The sequence below is a fragment of the Vitis riparia genome, chromosome 12 (genome assembly GCF_004353265.1).
Source record: "Vitis riparia cultivar Riparia Gloire de Montpellier isolate 1030 chromosome 12, EGFV_Vit.rip_1.0, whole genome shotgun sequence".
In the NCBI taxonomy this organism is placed as follows: domain Eukaryota; kingdom Viridiplantae; phylum Streptophyta; class Magnoliopsida; order Vitales; family Vitaceae; genus Vitis; species Vitis riparia.
Genome location: NC_048442.1, coordinates 1391215 through 1413761, shown reverse-complemented (window position 1 = coordinate 1413761; position 22547 = coordinate 1391215). Strand labels below are relative to the sequence as shown.

General features: G+C 34.4%; 1 protein-coding gene across 5 annotated transcripts in view; it reads left to right on the top strand.

The window, feature by feature from the left end:
• Positions 1-5969: 5969 nt before the first annotated feature.
• Positions 5970-22547, top strand: part of LOC117926706 (disease resistance protein RPS2-like) — a 44136-nt gene continuing 27558 nt past the window's right edge. For 2 of the 5 annotated variants that reach the window (XR_004653213.1, XR_004653215.1), the window contains exon 1: positions 5970-6503. The gene's annotated coding sequence lies outside the window, so the exon portion shown is untranslated. Of the gene's footprint in view, positions 6504-17585; positions 22425-22547 lie in introns of those variants that run through there. The other 3 variants (XR_004653214.1, XM_034845945.1, XM_034845946.1) reach the window with 3 other exon arrangements.

Below are 22547 nucleotides of genomic sequence, written 5' to 3'. Positions count from 1 at the left end.
AGAATTTTTTTCCACTTGGAAAAACAATAAATATTATTTATTAATACTAATTAAGCTTAGAAATGATAGAAATTATCCTCAAAAAAATTAAAAAGTTAAAATAGTAAACAATTGGAGAGGATACAAAGAATGTGAGGAATGTTCACATTCTTCATACCCTTCCTCACCTTTTTCATACCTTTGAAATTTTAAGATTTTTTTTTACACTTGGAAATACAATAATATTGTTTATTGATACTAATTAACTTAGAAATTATGGAAGTTACCCTTAAAAAATTAAACACTAAATTTTACAATTTTTTGATTTTTTTTTCCACTTAAAAATACAATAATATTATTTATTGATATTAATCGAGCTTAGAAATGATGTAAATTATCCTTAAAAAATTAGAGAATTAAAATACTAAAAAACTGGTAATTGTATGAAGAATGTGAGGAATTGTACAAAAAATATGAGGATTCTCACATTGTTCTTTGTACAATTTTTCACATTCTTCGTACTTGGGTTTTTTTACATTTTTTATGATTTTAAGAATTTTTTTCCATTTGAAAATGCAATAATATTGTTTATCCGTAGTAACTAAGCTTAAAAATGATAAAAATTATCCTTAAAAAAAATTAAAATTTAAAACACTAAGTAATTGTAGAAGAATGTGAGGATTGAAATTTTATAATTTTAAGAATTTTTTTATTTGGAAATTCAATAATATCTCTTACTATTCTAATTAAGCTTAGAAATGATGAGAATTATCATAAAAGTTTACAAAATTAAAAAATTAAAAAATTAAAGAATCGTTTTCCAATTTTAAGATTTTTTTTTTTTTACTTGGAAATATAATTATGGACCCCGTATTTCGCTCGATGAGTTCCCATTCAATGACGAAACTCATTTTTTTATTTGTTTGGTGAAAATTTGCTTTTTAGAAAAAGACTTGGAGTCGCCATTTATTTATTTTTTTTAAGGGAAACATAGAATAAGAAAGAAAAACCATAAGTGTGACTTCTGAAGGAAAAAAAATAGGTATGTGAAAAATCGAATTTGGGTTCGGGGGTCAAGTTATCTATTGGGAAGGTATGGTGGTGAGCCGTAGCACCCTTCTAAGTCCTTAAAAACGGGTCTCTACTAAATAAGGTGAAACAAACATGACAATTAACTAGGAAATCAATAGATATCAATGAAATAATCAAATAATAAAATGAATCATGTATGAAAATAAGCAAAGTGGGAGTAAGAGCGTACCTTGATAACAAGTAATAATGCGCTATCATGGAAACAACGTTCGCTCAAGTATAAAATTATCACATGCATACCAAAGAACAAGATAAAGATCAAATAACATTCATTAAGCGTAGTAGTTGATAATCAGAAGAGATCATATGTAAGGCCCCCACCAAAGCCCAATTTATCTTGCATGAATTAGTCTCACCAATTCCATTATTTTGGAATTATGAAAAATTCATTATTGCTTATTTAAAATAAAGGAAAAGGAAAAAAAAATTATTTTTAAATTAAAAAAAATTTGAGAAAAAATGTTTACCTAAAAGGAAATGTAGCAAGTTTATTTAAAAATGGGATTTTTAGCGACTTAAAACCCTAATGAAGGATGAAAAATGGTAGAATTAAAAAAATATTTGAACACTTGAGCGAGATTAAAATTATTTGAAAAAAAACTAGAGTTTTGAAATTTATTTGAAAATTGAAGTCTCGAAAATTATTTGAAAATTGGAGTTATGAAAATTAAATTTAAGAATTGGAATTTTGAAAATTAAATTTAAGAATTGGAATTTTGAAAATTAAATTTAAAAGAAATTGAAATTTTGAAAATTATTTGAGAATTGGAGTTTTGAAAGTTAAATTTAAGAATTGGAATTTTGAAAATTAAATTTAAAAGAAATTGAAATTTTGAAAATTATTTGAGAATTGGAGTTTTGAAAGTTAAATTTAAGAATTGGAGTTTTGGAAATTAAATTTGAAAGAAATTGGAGTTTCGAAAATTATTTGAAAAATGGAGTTTTGAAAATTAAATTTAAAAATTGGAATTTTGAGAATTAAATTGAAAGAAATTGGAATTTTGAAAATTATTTGAGAATTGGAGTTTTTGGAAATTAAATTTGAAAGGAATTGGAATTTTGAAAATTATTTGAGAATTAGAGTTTTGAAAGTTAAATTTAAGAATTGGAGTTTTGGAAATTAAATTCAAAAGAAATTGGAGTTCCAAAAATTATTTGAAAATTGGAGTTTTGAAAATTAAATTTAAGAATTGGAGTTTTGGAAAATAAATTTTAAAGAAATTGGAATTTCAAAAATAATTTGAAAATTGGAGTTTTGAAAATTAAATTTAAGAATTGGAGTTTTGGAAATTAAATTTGAAAGAAATTAGAGTTTTGAAAATTAATTGAGAATTGGAGTTTTGAAAATTAGTTTTAAGAATTGGAGTTTTGGAAATTAAATTTAAGAATTGGAATTTTGCAAATTAAATTTGAAAGAAATTGGAATTTTAAAAATTATTTGAGAATTGGAGTTTTGAAAATTAAATTTGAAGATAATTAAAGTTTGGAAAGTTAAAGTTTTGAAAATTAAACTTAGAAATTGGAGTTTTGAAAAATTAAATTAAAAATTGGAGTTTTGGAAATTTATTTGAAAAGGAAAATTTTGGAAAATTAAATTTAAAAATAATTCAAGTTTGGAAAGTTAAAGTTTTGAAAATTAAACTCAAAAATTGGAGTTTTGAAAAATTAAATTAAAAATTGGAGTTTTGGAAATTATTTGAAAATTAGAGTTCTAAAAATTAATTTTGAAAATTGAAATTTTCTAAAAAATTGGAATTTTGATACCAAAAGATGAAGAATTAAGATATCGACATGTGGCCGTTGGATTGTGCACTAGATGGGTGGCCATGCAAAAGTGGGGGCCGGGATGCAAGGTGGCTACTTGGAGACTGTGTGGGCTGTGACAGGCTAGGAAGGCTGCTTGGTGACTGTGTGGGTTGTGCTAGGCTAGGAAGGATGATGGGTGACTGTGTGGGTTGTGATAGGTGTATAGGGGTAAGCTAGTGAGCGATAGGGGTACGATGGGTTTGGTGACATAGGGTTGATGGTGGTAAGTTGGTCCCAAGGTATGGCTTATTCAACTAAGCAGGTAATACGAGTTTATTCCAGTTTCTTCCACTACGGGAGCTTCTTAATCAAATGAAAGGACTGAGCAGGCAACATGATTCTTCTAGTCGCTTTCACTTTCATCAAGAATTGACCACCGATTCAACAAATACTCCTTTAACTATAAGACCCTTATGGGGTTGAAGCTCTTGCGACCACTTGAGGGGCAAACTGCATAACCCATCATAATCGCCTAAAACTCTAGAGCATTAGGTTTCCATCCATCCTTGTGCATCGACCCAGAAAGCCCAGAAATCTACTGGCTTCACTCACCCAACTGAAAATGGAGCTTCACACCGACATTCAACAATCTCATATACTCCATCTCAAACCCCGCACAACCCAATAGGAGACTCACAGGAAGGTATACGGAGCAACAGAGCAAAGACGAGCAGAGTAAAAGAAAAAGAAAGAAAAGAAAGAAAGAAAAATAGAAAAAAAACAAATATAAAATCAAGCAAAAATTAAGTGCATAAAGCCTCATTTCATATGTCTTTCGTGAGCTCAAAGCAAGTGGAGAAAACCTAAAGAAGATTCAAAACATGAATAAAGATACTTCCAAATTGCTACACAATGTATATAGAACAAAGCCCTGACAACCCAAAATCGGCCCATGAGAATAGCAAGTGAATCAACAACAACGAAGTATATAAAAAGAAATATCCGAAAATCAATAAAGTTCAACATGTAATCCATATTATCCACACCTAAATCAACAAAGCAATACCAGGCAAACAAGAGGAATGAGAGAAGAGAAGTATGTAATTCAAAATAGGTTTCGTGACAAACTTACCTGGAGTTACTCCTTATCTATATTATGCTCTTTCCCCTATCACTGCTCATTTATCTCTTTTTCTCCTTAGCTCGCTCTCCCTGAGGGTGGCCATACTGGTGTGAATGAAAGTGGTGGTTGTGATGCATGCGACATCTTCCATGCAGCTAGAGGTGTGTGATGCCACGTAGGGTGAGGCGCAGTGGTGCTATGGGCGTGGCGTAAAGGTTGGTTCTATACGAAATAGGTATGAAAGGTCGTGGAAGTGACCAGGATGTGGGTAGCAACAAGACGGTGATGATCTGGATGGGTGTAGAGGTTGCTATAGAGGTGATGGAGATGATGGAGTTGAAGGTCGTGGGTGTGTATGTGTTGGGTGTTGAGATGGAGCCACCTACTGGTGTGGGTTGGGTTTTGGCGTTGTGTTTGGGAGCTTGGTGGTTCTCCCGATTGGAAGCAAAAAAAAAAAAAATGGTGATTTGGTTGAGGTGGTGAGATTGCCAGTGCATGGAGTTGTGGTTGCCCTCATCTTCTTGGGTTTCCTTGGTGAGAAAAAAAATAAATAAATGGTGCTCCCCCTCTTTAAAGCCCATAACCAAATCTAATTTCAAAAGTAATAATATAATAGTAAAACCAAAAATCCTATTCTCCAAAAAACGGGGGTCTACAATAATAATATTGTTTATTCATACTAATTAATCTTAAAAATGTTGAAAAATATCCTCCAAAGAATTAAAAAAATGATACACTAAAAAATTGGAGAAGACATGAATTACAATTAAAATTAATTGAAATCACACAATTTCTTTTTCGACTTCAATTAACCCTTGTATTGTTTTTCCTAATTTCAGTATTTCATCCAATCTTTAAAAAAAAAAAAAAAAATCAAATTTAGAATAAAAAATTAATAACACAATTTTCAATTACTAATTAACAATAGATACTTATTTTTAAATTTATTTTAAAAAAATTTCCACTTCAAATAATTATGATATCCTTTAAAAAGAATAATTACACTCATGCTTTTTTCACCCTCTAATTTTTCTAATTTTTTAATTTAATATTTTTTTTACCACTTCTAATAGCATTAATATTACTTAGGCATACTAATCATCCATAGAAATAATGGAAGTTAGCCACAAAAATAAATAAATAAAAACACAAATAAATTTCCTTACATTTTTTTTAAAAAAAATTCCACTTCCAAAAAATGCTTTCAATATTTAATCCAATCTTCTAAAAACAAATAAAGTAATTAAAATTAAAAAAAATTTATAATACCATTTTTAATTAATAATTGATTGATTATAATTCTAATTTTTAATAATAAATACTAATTTTAATTTAATTATAAATGATTTTTTTTCACAAAGTCTTAGTGTTTAAACCTCATATCATAAAATGAGATCGCTTCCTTTTTAAAGATATGGTCACCGATGGGTTACTTGTAGTATTGGTTATTTTGAATTTTTTATTCATCTAGTGGTTTATTCTTGTCGGTTAAAAATGGAGGTATGTAACGAAAAGCACTGTTCGGTACCTCCATCGATACCATACTGAAAATCTTTTAAGCCATTAGATGCCCAAGATTACATCTTCGCCATCCATTTTAAATTCAAAAAGAAAAATCAACTCAACCTGTTAAGGGAAAAACCGGTTATGACCTTTCAATCTCTTCCCTTCTCACTTTTTCTTAGTCCATTTTCCACAATTTTGAAAACTTACACGTGGCTTATTTTTATCGGTTAAAAAATGAAGGTGTGGTACAGAAAAGCGCTGTTGGGTACCATAGAATGAACCTCATGGAAAGTCATGATTCCACGTTGAAAGGCAAGCCAATTTTTGTCAACTACAGTGAAGTAGCTTGAAGTGTGTTCCTACTTACCCTCAAAGAATGTGACTTTTTGTTCCATGATGAAAAATATGTGCCAACTGCCCTTCCTACCGACCCCTCAAAGAATATGACTTCCTGTTCCATGATGAAAAATATTAAAGAGGACAAGGAAAAAGGCAAGACATTTATGTTAATGTTTGATGCTTGTACCAAAATTTTAAATGAGTTATTTTTCTGATGATTCTGAAATGAGGTGATTGAAAACGGAACATTACATGTTATCTATTGATGAAGGGCCTTAATTTGCATTGGATTTAGCATCAATGAGATCATGAATGGATGGCTATGATGATTTCTTTATGGGCAGATGTATAAATTAAGGCTAAGTTGGAAGTTTGGCATAGGGGTTCCTCTCTGCAGGCGCTATTTTCAAGTCCAACCTTAAATGTGGTCAGGTGGTAAGTTGTCTGGTTCAAATCTACCAACATTTGCATATTTTTAACCACCACAAGAAGGAACTAAGTTGAGATGGTGGAAATAATACTATCTTGACATCATGGTAGTCAACTCAAGTCTCAATCGGCAAGCTTTTCTTTCTTGGTTTTGCTGGATGGTGTGCAGTGGGCAGTCCATGGAGATCTAAACAGCAAGATCGATAGTGGGATCTGATGCGCTTTCCAAGCCTCTTTCCCTGAATTTGGATCCTCATCAGCATCTCTCTCTCTCCGTTTCTTCAATCAGGTTCATTTTTTTTTTCCTTCAATGTGATTTTTCCCCTCTACGAGTTGTTTGCTTGTTTGATTTCATAACATTAAGTGACTGCACCTTAAATACATGATCTATTTCTAACCGAAAGGTTTGAGGGTGAGTTTGTGATATCCCATGCAGATCTCTTTTATATTAAGAAGATAAAGCTAGATAACATGTTGGAAAGTTTTATAATTATGTAGAGTTATGCTGCAGTCGCTATTGCTCCTATAGAGAATTGAAGGGGGAAAACTCTACTTGTATTTTTGTGGTTGATAGTCCTTCATCCAGTCCTGAAGTACAACGACTTCAATTTTGTAGTAACCTTATAACCATTGGGTGTCAAACCTAAGAGAGAATTGAAGAAGCTCTAATTAAGGTTGGTTAAGATGTATGTGATAGAGTGAAAATGGCGTTAGAGGTTTAGAAAATGGATTGAGGTGGAATGGATGAGTGTTTATGAGGAGGAAGGTGTGAAGAATCGCCAAAAACAGGAGAGAAAGATGATTGAAAACTTTGATTAAAATAATGTGAAATATGTTAGGAAGTGAGCATGTTTTTAAACTTCCCCCTCATGGTCTTTTTGCACAAAACAATTTACACGATCTAAGTCGTATAGTGAAAGAGCTTAGCTTTAAAACTAATGTAATATTTTAAAAAACATGATATTTACACAATGGTTTTGCTTTTCACATTAAATGGATGTTTAAACTATAAAATACAATGTTTTAAAAACTAGACCAGACTGATCGATCCAACCGTCGGTCGGTCACCGTTTCGGTCCGGTTAATTGGACCAGATTGGGATTGAACCGGGGTCGGACTGCTTGAACTGGTGGTCCAATCGGTGAACCGGACGAACTAGTCGGTTCCCTATGAATCGGTGGTTCAATTGATTTTAATTTTTTTTATAAAAAAAATAGCATCAAAACAACATCGTTTTGAAGTCCTAAGCCTGCAACCTGCAAAGTCCAAACCCTCCCTCCTCCCCCCGCAGCAGCTGCCAGCTTGCCGCTTCGCCCGCTGCCGATGCGTCGCGGCCTGCGACACCCAGTCAACTCCCGCCGGCGGCCGTTAGAAGCTGGCAACCCTCCTTATCACTGCCTCTTCCAGTCTTCCCAGTTCCCTGCCGTGGCGTTGGAAACCCCTCCTTGCCACTGGAAGCTTGGAAACCACCTCGACTGCCTGGTAACCCCCCACCTCTCCCGGCTGTAAACATCCCCCACCTCCGGTGTTTCAGAGAAAAGAGAGGGAAAGGGAAAGAAAGGGAAAAAGAAAAAAAAATTGCCATTATTCATGCAATCAGTTTGGTAGTTTCTTTTTCAAATAAAAAATTTTGCCTCTCTAATTTGATATTTTTCTTTTTAGGTGTTCAATTAGTTTGGTAGGTTGACTAGTTACTTTACTAATTTAGATAGAATTTATTAATTTATTAATTTTAAATAATATATAAAATAAAATATATATATTTATAACGTCACCGGTTCGACCGCCGGTCTGATCAATAAATCGTAAACCGGTAACTTTTTCGGTTCAATGACCGGTCTGGTTCTGAAAACATTGGTAAAATATTAACTCCAACCCTAACCTTATGAAATTAATTAATTAATGACAAATATAGGTCAAGGGTTAAAACCCAAGCATATTTCATAATCTAAAGATAAGTTACAATGAAGAAGAAATACAACACATTAAATCCTCGAATTAAAAAATCAGGTAGAGACAAATCAAAAACATATAAAATACAAGAACAAAAAATGTGTGTGTGTATATAAAGCCACAAACTTGACATTCCGTTTTAAGAGGGAGATTCAAAATCTAGAATGCTCGGTTAATGTAAGATACTTGGAAAATGAGAGGGGATAGGAGTTGGTTTATAGTGGCGTTTAAATCCTTTGAAATCTTAATTGATGAGACTAGAGGGAAGCTAAGAGGAAAAATCTTGTTGAGAAACAAATGTTTTTTTTTTTGTGGTTTAGGTTTAGGGAGCTAAGTTTATCTCGTTAATTGGAAGGTATGTAAGCTTGTTATAGGGATGAAGATGGTAAGTAATGCAACAAAGTCCAGGTTGAATATGGTAGAGAGTTTAGGTTGGAGCACTGATCAAATAGGACAAGGAGGTACATTCTCTGCTTGGTTAGTTCTATGGAGGTTAAGAAATTTTCTCTATTTTTTCCTAAAGGAAGGGATCTACCTAGGGGGTGGTCTATTGTGGGTGAGAAGCTTCATCATCTTGGTGTGGTTTTTTCTTCAGAGGCAAGGTGCATGTAGTCTCCTCAAGAAAGGTTGAGAAGCTCATGGTATGGTGGATGAAGTTGTTTGGATTCAGATCGCGATTGAGGAGGTTCATAGTAGAAAGAAATAATTGAGGCAGGGGCGGACCCACCATGGGCTCGGGGGCATGTTCTTTTGTTGATTTAGGAATTTTAGAAAGTTAAAAAAAAATTAAAATGCAAATTTGTCCCCTCTAAAAAACTAATTTTGTGTGTGAAAAAATAGATAGAATAAAAAATTAGATAAGCACGAATATTGAATAAATTAAATAAAATATTTGCTTGTATTTCTAATTTTATTTAATGTTTCTAACATAATGAATTTTTTATACTTTTGTATTTGATATTTTATTAATTTCTTTTTTTGTTCTGAGCCATGTTTTGATTAATTTTGAGTTTTTTTTAAATGTTTAAACTTTTAGGTTTAATCAAGTAGTTGTTAATTCATGAATATCTACATAATTATTCAAATATATGTTATTTAATTGTCGATAAAAATTTAATTTTGTTTAAATATTTGATATTTTATCAAATATCCTTTTTATTGATAAGTTATTTTTAGTTTAATTTAATGATTTTTATAAATGTTCAGATTTTTAGGTTTAATAAAATATTTATTAATTTAGAGTTGACTATCTAAGTTGTAATAATGATATTATACTTACATCATAGACAACTTTTAAATAAAAATTTATCACTATATAATGATTTATGTTTAATTATTTAGAAACATCCAAAAAATTATTAGTGAAATTATTAATTTTTTTCTAAAAGTTCTATGGAAAAATATTTCTAAAAAATATTAAAAATGTTTTGGTTAAAAATTTCTTACTATGTTTAAAAAAAAAAATTTCACAAATATTATTTGACTTTTTTTGTTTTATAAACTTTTAATAGACTCTCGTCAATTTTTTAGAATTTTTATTATTTAATTTATAATATTATAAATTCTTCTTTTCTTTTATAATTATCATTATTAAATGATATCGATGCTACCATTTCTAAATTATAAAAATTAATCTATATTTATTATAATTCACAAATTTTTATTTTGTCTCCTCTCACCAAAATTCCTGGTGCCACTGAGTTGAGACATTCTGATTGGGAGATGGGGTGACTATTTAGATCCAAGTCATGTTTGGGTGGCCCTTTACCGCCTTTGAGAAGGGGGAGTGAAGATTTCCTTATTAAGGGGGCCCTTATTTTATTTGACTTTAGGAATGCTCTCATGTTGAAGTAGATGTTGAAACTACTCCTCTTTTTCACTTGTAGTGGGCTAGAGCAATGGTGAGATAAAATGGAAGCATAATGCCTAGGTCGTTGCAAGTGAGGGTCTTTATGTCAATGTTATTAAGTTATGGTGGGAAGTGCCACCATGGCTCTCTCAAGTGGTGTTGAAAGGTGCGACCAGTAGCCTGAAGGTTAGGAGTGAAGGAGAGGGTTAGGCATGCACTGGAGAGAGCATGAGGAGGCAGGCATTGTTTGCGGAAAAGGAAGTAGAGGGCGTGTTGTCTTTTTGATTGTTGGAGTAGGACGATAGGAGGGGGGCAGCTGATGGTTCTGAAAGGGTGCATGCAGAGGGGCTAGGGGGTGATTATGATAGTGGGAGAACAATGACAATGGAGGCTGTTTAGACTTGGTGTGTTTTAAGGAAGTTGAAGGTGAGGTTGTAAACTTGTAATTGGAAATGAGGGGTTGGGCCATGAAGATTTGAAAGGAGCCCACCTTCTTATAATGCTTCAGTGAAGAGGCAAGGTGTTGTAAAGGCCCATTAGAGAAAAAAGAAGTTTTTTGTGGCTTGGTCGGGTCTGTTTGGGCGGAGGGGCCTTGTACAATGAGAGATCCTTAGGATTTTTAAAAGGAAGAATTACTATATAGGATGGACTGAGTGTGATTATGACTAAGAAGAGTCATCTACTTTGATAATTCCTAAAGAGGACAGTATAAGAGAGAAAATTCTCCCCAAGTCCACGTTTGGTACAATAATGCGCTAAAATACCATAAATGTCATTCAACTAAAAGTTTTTGGAATTCAAAGCATTTTAAACAATTTACTTTCGTTGTCAAGACATTTAAGGTGTGTGGGTCCCACATTAGTTGTAATCATTGACACCAAAATTTTAAATCAAAATTTTGGGTTTTAACTATTACAATTATTATATACAATGATAGTATAATTTGTTATTTAAATTTGCTATTTAGAACCAAAATACTTTTAAGAAATATTTTCAAAATAACATCTAATGTGTTTTCTTTTTACATATTTCGATTTTTATTCTAATTTTTAATTTTATTAAAAACAAAACAAGTTTTACAATTATGTAATAAGAATGATGAACTTTTCATATACATATTTTTAATTTTAAATTGATAAATCATGTTTTTGTATTTAGTTCGAGCAAAGATAGAATGTTTAATTTTTTATTTGGATTGTCTAAAAAGAATAAGAAAATGATGGAGAATGTTTAATCATTTTTTATTTTAATAATAAAATAATTTTAAAAAATTATATGATTTTTTTATATTTTTTTTTCCTTTGCATAATGTTTTTTCTTAATTTTTGTATATAATTTTTTTTTAATGTATCGAGTGGACGATGTTAATACATTGAATATCAATGAGGTATAAAAAAAGATCTTTAAGACTATTACTTTTATTATAAAATACAGGTATGATAAAAATATATTATAGTTACAATATAAATATACCTATATTACAATAAAACCTAATTGGGAATTTCAAACTTTTTTTTATTTTTTATAAAAGTGATAGTTTTGTATAATCATAGTATACTCCATAATATACTTATATTAGGAATCATTTTTTAAACCAAATAAAATACTGATTTGAATTTATATGAGACTTGTAGGTTTTTATTTTTATTATATATATATATATATATAGAAATTATTAAACAATTTTAATACATTGAGTGAATGATATTAATATGCTAATATGATGTGTTAATACCCATGCCAATGAGGTTTAAATAGGTATTTCTATAATTATTATACTTATCACAAAATATATGTACTACATAAATGCATAATATTTATAATACAAATATACTAACGTTACAATACATTACAATATAATTTAACTGATTCTTTTTTGAATTTTTTCATGTGCTATATTACTAAATGAATAGTTGTGTGTTATTCAATTCATAAGTGCTTGTGAAAAATTATTTATCAAAAATAAAAATAATAAAATTGATGAGTGCTTGTGAAAAATAACTGCCTATTCTATTAGGGTAACAAAGTTTTTAATTGTATGTGACATATATAAAACGACAAAATAACCTATAGTGTGGTTTTTATTTAAGAGATATTAAAAATTAATTTTTTTTTTTACCGGTTCTCTAAAAAATCTTAATTTTTTTTTGGAAAATAAGAACTTGAAAAAAAAAGCATATTTAAAAAAAACATTAATTTTTTATAATAAAATAAGAAAAAATTATATAGTTTTTTATTATAATCTTTTATTATTTTTTCTTTGATGCATATATATATATATAATTTCCTATTTTTTTCCTTCACTTTTTCAACTTTGCCAATTTTTTTCGTAACAAAAGAGTAACAGTGATATGACAAATTTATTAAATATACTAGATTGATGTCATAATACAATATAATTTATGATGTTAATACAAAATAATATATTGGACTAATAATACATGATTTATTATATTATTTTTATGGAAATTCTAACATTCAAGTAAATAATAAAATTATCTTTATCTTTGATTTTTCTAAGTAAAATTTTGTTAGATAGTAGGTTCATTGTTCAAAAGTGAAAAGCAATTTTTTGGGATACAAGATATACATTATTGATTGTACTTATCATCATGACAAATTTATTTATGGATAATATAGAAAACCACATTTAAAGGGTAAAATTGTCCGATGATAAATTTTGTCCTTTATAAGAATTCTTAAGATAAGTGACCCTTACTGATTATTATCATCTCCAACCCACCCTTTTTAATAACTTTCCCTTTTTAAAAAATGAGAGGGCTTCATTGGTGTTTGGTGCTATGGTTGGGTCCTTTGATGCTAGCGGAAGTTCTATCTCTTTCTCAATGCCATCTCTTTCATCATTGATCAATCATTCCTTGTTCAATGATGAAGCTAAAGGAAATTACTAGATTTCAAGGTTCTTTTTTTTTTTTTTCGGTATTCTCCTTGGGGATGAGGCTTCTTGTCCTTTTAGTGTGGTTTGAGGTTCAGTGAGGATGATTTGTCAATCCTAGTTAGGAGGGGATGATTGGAAACGCTTCTCGGTTTATTGATTCAAGCTCGTTGAGGATGATTTCGGCTGATGAGAGTTCGATGGTGTTTTTAACCTTGTGGGGAAGGAGATTAGAAATATGGAGGTTGGGCAAGATAGAATGAAGGGGAAGGTATGATTATGCTATAGGGGATGAGGTTTAGTTGGAGAATTGATCTTTTAGTAGGTTGGTTACTTTCGCTAATTTCTTAGGCATGCAATAAAGGGTTTTTGAGGAAGAGATTTAGATCCTCCTTAATAGAATTAGGGTAAGAAAGAGATAAGAGGCTAGGTGCATGGTAGAAGAAAATGTAAATCTGCATCTTCACATTTTGAAGGAGAACTCAAGAAGCTCAAGTGGTTAGTAAACTGTAATAGAGCAGGATTAGAGGGTGGGAAGGGCAGAGAAGGTAAGATTATTTCATCATGTGAGAGATGAAGTTAAGACTTTTTTCTTGGAAAATAAGAGAAGCTAATGGTAATCATGAAAGGACGATTATAAAGTCTTTGATTACATGGCAGAAAGTGGACTTGGTCTGTATACAAGAAACTAAAAGCTAAGATCTGTTGACTAGTCTTATGCGTAGTTTAGCAACTGGTAGTTTCTTAAAGTGGGGTGCAGTGGATTCAAGGGCTACTTCAGGTAGGGTCTTGGTTTTTTTTGGGACGATAGGGTGTTGTATTTGGTAGGCATGGAAGTAGGTGACTACTAGATTTCATGCCTTTTTAAGAATTATGATGAAGGGTTTGTTTGGATATTCATGAGGGTGTATGGTCCCTCCCTTGGGAAAGACAATAAGGGCTTATGGGTAGAGTTGGGGGCCATTAAGGGGTTGTGGAATAACCCATGGTGCATTGAAGGTGATTTTAATATTATCAAATCTCTAGGGGAGCATAGTAGAGTCAATATCTATCTACTACCATGAGAGGTTTTTCACAAATCATTGAGGACTTTTAGTTAAGAGATCTTTTTTTATTGGCAAAGGGGAGGGGGGAGGTGGTTTGAATAATTAGTCCTCATCGAGATTTAACAATTTTCCGGTATTAGGGAGTTAGGAAGGCCACTTTAGCTATATAGTGCAATGTATCTAACCTAGACTTGTGTCAGATCATTCACTAATTTTGTTGGATTTGGGAGGGAGGGAGGGAGGGGGGGGGGGGGGGGGGGGGGGGGGGGGGGGGGGGGGGGGGGGGGGGTGTTTGAAGAGAGGCTCTACTTCTTTTAGATTTGAAAATATCTGCCTTAAGAAGAAGGATTTAAAGATATTCTTAAAAGACCGTGGATGGGGTTCGGTTTTAAGGGTTCTTATAGCTTCATGACTATTAAAATTTAAAGGGGGGGATGGAGGTGTGAAGAGAGGCTCTACTTCTTTTAGATTTGAAAATATCTACCTTAAGAAGAAGGATTTAAAGATATTCTTAAAAGACCGTGGATGGGGTTCGATTTTAAGGGTTCTTATAGCTTCATGACTATTAAAATTTAAAGTTTTGAAGATCAAATCTATTAACTTACAAAGAATAGTACACAAATTTACTTAACTCAAATGTTATCTTCTCTTAAGGGACTTATTCTAGCCAACACTTGCACATCAATGCAATACTCTCTTGTACTCCTTAATGGATCACCCTAATTTCATGTTGAGGCTTAGTGAAGCAAAGCACCGATCCTTGCTTTTCTACATACCTTAAAGGGCATTAAAGAAACTTCTTAAAAGATTTCTAAGAATTTGGATCCTAAAGCAAAATAATGGAAGATAGTTTTTTTCTTCAAGGGTTTTTTTTCCCGAGTTTTCCTTTTTTCTAATGAGTGTGTGTGTGTGTATAGATAGATAATTTTTAGAAAAATAAAATAAAATTGGTTAGGCACTTGTATGCCCAAGGACATTTGAGCATTCTAAGTTGGATGTTCAAATATTCTCCCTGGGTTTCCATTTTTTCATGCTCAAAGCTAACTTAATCACTCCCATTTTCTTTCAAGGATTTATTGTGCATCCTTTTAGCCTTTACTTGACTAAAACTCAATTCTAGTTTTCCTTTATTTTTACCCATATCGAATAACTTGCATTACATGAGCCTTAGAATGTAGTTTTCAACTATTTCTCAAGGTAAATAAGTTCCAATGGAATTAGGCAATCTTGACTTAATGCATTTTTGGAGCAAATTACCAATGTAACAATTACATTAACTCACCTCTTTTGTCTTTTATTAGGCATTAATCAAGAGTGAACCTCACATTATAATGGTTTTACAAATCTAATTAATGCTTACCAAGTTAGCTTTCGAGTCCTAAACATAAAACATGTGAACAAGAATGGGTAAACTATAGGCTTTAATAGTCCCTTGCCTTCCATGATCTTTAATGGTATTCCAATATGGAAAAGTTACATTTCCCTTTCTAATGCTTCAAAGGCAATAAGCTAAGACCTTATTCTAGTCAAGTGCTTAGATACTCACTATCCAAGTACCATGTATAAGACTCTTTAGCTCAAAGGATCATATACACAACTAGAGACTTTGAGACTATTCTTTTTAACCTAACCCTTTTCATCTTAGACTTGGACATCTTTTCAACATGATGAATTTAGGTCTTAGACCGATTTTGTACTATACTTTGGCTTGAAATTAACATTTCTATTCAACACTCTATTTTTCAATTTATGTGACACTCTCATAAGTTGATTCAACTTAGATGGTAAGTTATTAAACATTCATTTGTAGCATCTATTAACATCAAATTATAGTCTTCCATAGTGGTGGTATTTAGTGCTTGATATTGAGTGAGGTCCTTTTAGAGACACAATCCGTTTGGTCTTTACCAAGGTAGTCCTTACTCCACTTAGAATTGTAACTTCATCAACATATTATAGGTTTATTTTCATAACTACAAGACTTCCCCCAATTCAATAATGATCAAGAATTTTAGAACTAGGGTGTAATAACTTTTCTTAGAACTCAGTTCTTCATTGGTTGCTATTACATTATGTAAGTTCTTTAAACATGTAGCATCCTTTATTTTAAGAAAAGTCAATTTGGTCGTGCATTGTCTGTTCATTTTTTACTTCATTCAATTCATCCAACAAACTTTTATGTGAGGCTTCCCAACTAACTTTTTCAATCTTCATTTTGAGAAATTCATCATACCATTTTATAGAATGAATTAAATGATAACTGTGAAAATTTGGGAATATTATTGATTAATTTACCAACGTAAAGGGAAAATATATAGGCTAAAAACAGTGAACTAAATCCCTACAACATGGGATATTGTTTTGACGAGAAATTGAATAATTTGTATAATGGGATTTGTATATTCAATTGCTCTATTAAAATGGTTACAAGGAGCTTAATATATATAGCCCATATATGATCTAAATTTGTCTAGAAATGTTTAAGGAAAGTTGACCCTGTAGAGTAAAGGGATTGCAGTAATCTGATTCCTTTGCTTATGTTTGTAACGTAGGGATTATCCAACTCATGTTCACACTCCCCCTCAAGTTGGTGCATAGATGTTGCTAATGCCCAACTTGTCAAGTGAGTTGTGAAAGGCCTTACTGCACACCACCTTAGTGAGGATGTCTACTAGTTGGTCTTTTGATTTGAAAAATGGGAATTGGATTATTTTAGCTTCTAAGTTCTGCTTGATAAAATGTTGGGTTACTTCCACATGCTTAGTTCGATCATGTTGGACTGAGTTATGGGCAATATCAATGGCTGCTTTGTTATCACAAAGCAAGTTCATTTCGCAACTGGGATGAAAGCCAATTTCTGTCAACAATCTTCTTAGCCAGAGTAACTCACACAACCCCTTAGTCATTCCTCGAAACTCCGCCTCTGCACTAGATAGTGCCATGACTTTCTATTTTCTACTTCTCCATGTTACCGGGTTTCCTCCAACAAATCTGAAGTAGCCTGATGTGGATTTCTTGTCGGAGATATTTTTTGCCCAGTCAACGCCAGTATACCTCATAATTTCCAGTTGTCCATTCTTTGAGAACATAATTCCCCTTCTTGGGGTTCCCTTAAGATATCTCAAATTTTGAGTCACTACATTCATATGGTCTTCACTAGGGCAATGCATGAATTGACTCACTACATTGACCACATAGGCAATATTAGGCCGGGTATGTGAAATATAAATTAGTTTCCAACCAATCTCTGATATCTACCTTTATCAGTGGGGATCTGGTCAGGGTATTCTCCAAGCCTGTGATTCTGTTGTATTGGAACATCTGCCGATTTACAGTCTAGCAATCCAACTTTTGATAATAGATCGAGGGTATACTTTTGTTGGGAAAGAAATATGCCTTGTTTAGATTGAACCACCTCAATTCCTAGAAAATATTTGAACCCACCTAAACTCTTCATTTCAAACTTTGCTGCTAACTGTTTTTGAAGTTTCGTAACTTGGTATCATTTCCTATGATGATCATATCATTTAAATACACTATTAGTGTTGTTACCTTGCCTTGTTGACGCTTTAGAAATGGAGTGTGATTAGAATTGCTCTGTAAAAACCCATACTTTCTCATTGCTAGGCTGAGGAGTCCAAACCAAGCTCGTGGAGATTGTTTCAAGCCAAACAGGGCGCGTTGCAGTTTACTCACCGTCTTGCTAAACGTTTCAATGTACTCAGGGGGTATCCATATAAATTTCTTTCTCGAGGTCACCGTGGAGAAATGCATTCTTTACATCAAATTGGAGTAGCGACCAATCAAGGTTCGCTGCAAGGGATAAAAGGACTCTTACAGTGTTCAACTTGGCTACAGGCGAGAAGGTCTCCATATAGTCAACTCCATAAGTCTACGTATATCCTTTCGCTACAAGTCTTGCTTTGTAGCGCTCAATCAACCCATCTGCCTTATATTTGATAGAGAATACCCATTTGCACCCCACTGTCTTGTGGCCTTTTAGTTAAGGGATAAGAATCCACATCTTGTTTTTCAACAATGCTTCCATTTATTCCTTCATTGCTTGGTCCCACTTAGGATCCTATAGAGCCTTCTCTAAGCTTGTAGGAATGTGATGCGCTGATAATTCATTAGAAAAGCTCTTTAAGGGTTTTGAGAGCTTCTCTGTTGAGACGTAATTGGGAATCGGGTACTTTGATTTGTGTGTCTTAATATCCAGAGAGTAGCATTTTGGTGGTTTGCCACAATTGTGCCTAGGAGGTAATTGATAACCATCGTCAGTTAAATATTTTGTGACAAAAGGAAAACTTACCTTAGGAATCTCTTCAGGAATATTCTCAGAAGTTGGGTCATGAGGTACTGTAGAGTGAGGGGGTGTCTTAGCAATTGGAGTTAGTGCCTCAGTAGTTGGCGTTGGTGGCTCTGTAGTCTGTTCCATACCTATGGTAGTTGGTGGCTCTGTAGTAAGTGGGATGTCCTTGAACCAATTCAACTCTTCATCGTGTGTCTTCCCCTGAAGAGAAGAATTGGATGGATGATAGAACATCTTGGACTCGAGGAAGGTGACATCCATAGTAACATAGAGCCACCTGTTTGTTGGATCATAGCACTAGTAACCTTTCTGATTGGTGGCATAGCCTAGAACGAGACAACGACGAGCATAAGGGTTGAGTTTGGTCCGTTGCTTGCGGTGAAGATGAACGTAGACAACGCATCCAAAGGTTCGGGGAGGAAGTGTCATAGTCGAAAGTATTGATATACTCGCGGCTAAGTCCTGTAGAGGTGTTTTGAAACCCAGAATCCGAGATGACATTCGATTGATGAGATGCACAACAGTTGTAACCACATCAGGCCAGTGAGAACTAGGTATATGTGTACCTAATAGGAAGACACGTGTGGTCTCAAGAATATGGCTATTCTTACGTTCTACTACACTATTTTGCTTTGGAGTATGAGGACACGAGGTCTGATGTATCAACCCATGCTAGTGGAAGTACTCCTGGAATTGTCGATTCTTGTATTCATCGCCATTATCAAAGCGAAGGACTCTGAGTTTGGCAGAAAATTGGGTTTGAATCATTGTGTGAAAAGAGCAAAAGACAGTAAAAACCTCATCTTTGTTTTTCAATAGGTAGAGTTGTGTCACTCAAGTGCAATCATCACTAAAAAAAAAAATCAGCGATAACTCGATAAAGTAGATTTTGAGGATAGTCCCCACATATTAGAATGAATTAAGCTAAAAGGAACATCTCTCTTATTCTTATGTAAAGGATAAATTGCCCAATGACTTTTTGCCAAAATACATGTTTCACATTGAAAATTTGAGATAGAGAATTTAGAAAGCAAACTAGGTAGTAAATGCTTCAAATATCCAAATAATGGATAGCTGAGTCGTCGATGCCAAAGCCAAATTTGTTCTATTCTGGAATCACCCAACCGTCCCACATGATGTGGCTGTCCCATATTGAAGTCGTCCATATTGTAAAGCCCCCTTTCTTAGTACCATGTCCAATAATTTTTTTTGTGAGAATATCCTGGATAAGGCAAAAATCAGGGTACATTAGTGCTGTAAAATTTAAGTCCTTAGTAAGTTGATTGATAGAAAACAATTTATGAGATAGGGATGGCACAAATAATGTATTGGAGAGTGATAGCATCACAGTTCCAACCCCTTGTACCAATGAAATAGTGCCATTAGCATTCCCAATGCTAGTTCGCTTAGGAACGGTATGCTGACAAAAGTCCTGTGCATCAAATGTCATATGATCCGTGGCTCCGAAATCCAAGATCCATAAGTTGCACTCACTCCTAGTAGATCCATGAGATGCTATACTTGGCGTGTTGTTGATATAATCAGTAGGAATTAGAGACAGTTTGGGTTCTACTGCTGCTATTATCGTTTTACCAATACCGGGCTTAATCATTTACGTGATTTCAGATGTTTTGTTTATTATCTTTGAACTCATGAATCACCTTTGTGGGTGAAATTATATCATGCAATGGGGTTTCCCTCTTTACTGTGTCTTTTGGCTCAGTGAAGGGACTGTTGATTTGTTGGAAGAAGAGAGATTGATGTTGGAACTATCAAATTAGTAGCAAAGAAAAGCAATAATGGGAAAAAGAGGAGGGAGTTGTTGGTTTGCAGTGGAATCCAAGTCTTTTTGAAATTTCTGTTGATGTGTTTGGGAAGAAACTAAAGGGGATCATTGTGGAAAGAAGCAGAGGATTCACTTTGTGGATAAGGTTTGGAAGGTCCAGCTTGTGTTGGCTGTTGGAGGGAGTGAAGGCTAACTGTAAGGGGGAGTTTGGGCAGAGATTCATCAAAAGCTAGGAGGATGGAGGTAAGAGGTTCAAACTAGAATGTCGAGCAAATGAGGCTGGCAGATTTTTATTGTGTTCAGTGGTAGACTTGGATGCCAAGAGACATTGTTTAGTGTTCCCAGAAGGAAAAGGTTACTTGGAAGGTTGGGCTTTGTTGGATGGAAAACTTCGCTCACTTGGAATATCGACATGTGATGAGCTCAGGGAAGTTTCTGAATCTTCTAAGATTGAGAGTAGAGATGGGGATTCGAAGGGGAATAAAGAAAAATCCTACATTGATGCGGTGAATATAAGAGGAGTTTCAAGAGTGAGAAGGCTAGGGGAAGCAGCATGGCTATAACTTGAAGAAGAAGAAATGTTAAGAGGAAGGGAGCTGTTGGACCGATGCCTTGTTGGGAGATGGGGAGAAACTTTGGTTTTAGTTCCACACCTGTATGATCTGGAAAACTGGGGAAAAAGTCACTGGAAACTCAAAGGAGGAGTAAAGTTCGCGAGAATGGGGGGCCCTTTTATTTTGATTGAGTTTGAGAATAAAACATAGGCAGACAAAGTGTTATTAAGAGGTTTATGATGTTTTAAGGATTTGGTTCTGCACTTGGAAAGGTGGGACCCAAAAGTGGGTTGTTCTCAAAGTTGTGAACATCTTAAGGAAGTTTGGGTGAGAGTGATGGGATTACCATTGCATCTTAGGAGTTGGGAAGTTTTTAAGAAGATTGGAGACTGTTGTTGGGGCTTCGTTGCAGTGGATGAAAGCACTGTTGCTTTAAAGGAGTTCCAATGTACCAGATTACTAGTGAAGTCGGAGGGGACGGAATGGCCAAGTTCCCTGCAAGTGGTACTCGACACTACTTGTTTTGCTTTTCAACTGTGGTGGGAGGTGCTGCCAAGGGTGACCGAAGTGCTTCCGATGATCAGAAATGGGTTGGGGAAGGAGCAAGATGCTAGGGAAGAAGAAGGGGGGACTTCACGCGCTAGTAGCATGGTGAAGCAGATGCAGCCAAACGGATAGCTTGCAAAGGTGGCTGTGCCCTCTGAAGATGGTGAAAATCTCTGTAGGATAGATATGGAGGCTCCTCTTTCTGACTTAATGTCGACAAGAGGGGCAGAGGTAGACAAGACCAAAAGATGGTAGCAGTCTGTTTGGGGGATTAATTTAAAATTGGGCCTGCAACTAAAGCTAAGGGAATATTGGTTTGGGACATGGAGCTAGCAGTGGAGAGGAGACCCATTGTGGAGGGCCTGATTGGAAGCAAAGAAGTTTGTGGGCCATCATTCTTAAGCCCAATATCTTTCAGGCTGGAGACAAATCTCCAGAGGAGGCCCATTGAGGAGGGCCATTTAGGTTCCATGGAGGACGGTGAGCTGTCCCAATCAGGCTCATTACCAAACACGCACTTAAAGAGCTGCATGGAAGTGGGCCGACCCACTCTGGAATCTCATAAAGGCCCAGTTGTGGGGCGACCCACTGTTGAAGACTCTTTTGAGCCTAAGGCTTGTGGGGGTTGCTGAGAGGAGATATGTGGGTGTCCAAACGGGGCTAATTTTGGACTCCAGTAGGTGTCATCTCCTCCAACGCCAAAGACTAAAATGCTCATCGACAAAGCTTTAATGGAGGAGGCATCCAGGTACACAGGTTCTCTTTCTTAGCCTCTTTTCTCGTTGGGGAAGCAGGTTTTCTCTTTTTCTTCTCTTTCTAGGCCGGATGGGTTGTTTGACGCCACAGAGGGGGGTTGCAGTCGGGGTTGTGGTTCAAAAATAGCTGGGAAAATAGAGTTGGGTCCTCTTAGAATGATATTGGCTGATGGTAGGGAGGTGGAGGTCTTCGGGTTGTCGGGGTTGGCAAACGAGAGGACCGAGAAGGGGACGAAGGTTGTTTTGGATAGGGTTCCTCAAGAGATTATGGAGGAAGGGGATGAAGGGGGTGGGCTGAGTTGGCAGTCGAGTTGTTTGGCTAAGTTTAGCTGATGCCTCGAAATGCCAACGGAGGGCTTTGAATGGGAGATCCTGTTTCTGCTCAGAAGAATGAAAGAAAGGAAAGTCCAGAAGGGGAAGAAGAGGAAACTGGAAGGTAGGTAAATGAGAAATTGGAATCTTCAAAGTTCGAAAGGGAGTTGAGAAAACTGGAATGGACTGTGAATTATCTTGAAGGAGAATTGGGGGGGGGGGGGGGGAACTGCTCTTAAGTTTAGATGAAGATATGTCTTCTTTCTTGGTATGTTAGAGGGGCTAATAATTGTGATAAGAGGAAGGTGATCAAAGCCTTGACTA